We start from the raw sequence: 2500 nt of genomic DNA, 5'->3' as shown, positions 1-2500 counted from the left end.
AAAACTTTTTCTAATCAACATAAATATAATTATGTCGCCTTAAACTAGCTGGTTTTTACACATGGATCTGTGAGTTTTTAAATTTGTTTTGAAAAATAACTGTACACAGAAAATTTGCATAGGTAAGCCAGCCCGATATATTGTTAATCATATATGAAAATATAATTAACTCCTGAGATGAGGATCAGGTTCTGAAGTCTTACAGGAAAAGATTAAATAAATAGGTTAAATGCAATGGCATATGAATAAAAATAAATTCCAGGTAATCATAGGTAAAATAAATCGAAAAGACTCCTGGTATTTTTCTATAATACAAAAAAAAAAAAATTCAGTGTATTGGTTGATCCTATACATTCCATTTTACTACAAGGCGGAAAATTCCTGTAGCAGAAAATCGTGTTGATTTCAGTAGACTAGCATTCCAAATTTTACGACTCTCAATATGATCTGACTCGATTTTGCATCCGGTGTGAGTAGCATGACTGAGTTCTACCCTTTTCAGCTATATATCTACGCGAGCATCCTTCACACTGCATTGGCCTTTAGTGAAATTGTTTGTCCCGCTTTTACTTTATGGCCGCCCAGTTTGGTGAATTTTAGTTTATTCTGGAGTAATCTAGAGTGATTTCACCTTATATGCAATCAAGAATTCCGAGCTAAGAGTTTTGCCAGTAACAACACCTTGTGAAAACAGGGTAATATTTATGTAGTAACCTCTCTCTCTCTCTCTCTCTCTCTCTCTCTCTCTCTCTCTCTCTCTCTCTCTCTCTCTCTCTCTCTGACCTCCAAGCTCTGGTGGTATTACGTCTGGCTCATAAGTGGGCAACCTCCGCTGACTTAAGCAGGGATATTAGGTACCTAATTGTTAAACAGCTGCCGTGGGTCGTAGCTAGGGTGGGGAATTAGAAAGAGAGGAGAGGGAACACTAGAATTGGGAGTTTATTTCTTTGTCAAAATTTATACCACCAAAACGGGAGGGCCTCCAATAGGTAATCCTTGACCAAGAGGTGATAAGTCATTCATAAGATATTATTATTATTATTATTATTATTATTATTATTATTATTATTATTATTATTATTATTATTGTTATTATTATTATTATTATCATTGTATTATTATTATTATTATTATTATTATTATTATTCAGAAGATGAAACCTATTCATATGGAACAAGCCCACAGGGGCCATTGCATGAAATTCAAGCTTCCAAAGAATATGGGTTCATTAGGAAAAGTAAAGCGATAAGGAAATACAGAAGAAGAAAATAAATTAACAAATTGCAAATAGATCAAAATATATTGAAATGCAAGAAGAATAGTATTATGGTAGCAATGCATTGTACCTTCACTTGCACTTCTAAAGTTCCAATTCATAAGTCTCTCTCTCTCTCTCTCTCTCTCTCTCTCTCTCTCTCTCTCTCTCTCTCTCTCTCGACGTAGACCCAAAGGGCTGTAAATTTCCATAGTGGCAACTGGCTGAAAACCGTGGCTATTGAACTCGGAAACTAACCCTATCGAGGACGAATTTCGGTCTCTTTTTGGGTATGGAAATTCGCTTAACCCGAACTCCAAACCTTTATTTCCCTTCGGGTGCTCTGACTTGTAGGATTTTGCGCCGAGAGATTTTTTTTTTTTTTGGAATATTAGTCCTGGATATTTGCTGCACCGGAAGCTAATTGCAAGTCCTAAATTATCACCTGATTTTTATTTTTTATTTTCTTCAATTTTATCAGTCATGCACCTTTCCTCTATTATTTTACTTTTGTTTCATGCTTGGTTTTATTTCCGTATATTATCATTCCGTTCACTAAATTTTTCTGTGATTATATATCAGTTCCTTTTAAAATTAGTCTGATGCCCTGACCTCATTTCGTGATTGATTATCTTTTTTTTTTATTAACAAAGTTACAATTTTATGAACTTTGTTTACTACTTCATTCTCAAGTTTTATTAGCAGATTTACTCCAGGACTCTGTGTAAATGTGACGTTAGATCGCTTTCAGAGATAGTAAATAAAAGTTACGAATACACACACATAAAATATATATATATACAAATATATGCATGCATATATATATATATATATATATATATATATATATATATATATATATATATATATATATATATATATATATGTGTATTAATATATATATATATATATATATATATATATATATATATATCTATATATATATATATATATGAGTGTGTGTATATATATATATATATATATATATATATATATATATATATATATATATATATATATATATATATACATATATATATATATATGCTTATACGTATATGTATAGTGCGGTTATATTTTATTGATCCAGAGCTGAAGACGTTTGCCCGAGTGAGCAACGATTCTTTAGGCAAATTCCGCATTTTGTTCTTTTTCTCTTCAAGTCCTTAGAACACGAAGAATGGCTGCATGAATAAACTAGCCTTAAAATCTTTAATGGAAAAAAAAGCAAACTTAAACCCTAAT

The sequence above is a fragment of the Macrobrachium rosenbergii genome, chromosome 8 (genome assembly GCF_040412425.1).
Source record: "Macrobrachium rosenbergii isolate ZJJX-2024 chromosome 8, ASM4041242v1, whole genome shotgun sequence".
Classification (NCBI taxonomy): Eukaryota; Metazoa; Arthropoda; class Malacostraca; order Decapoda; family Palaemonidae; genus Macrobrachium; species Macrobrachium rosenbergii.
Note: the sequence above shows the minus strand (reverse complement) of the source record.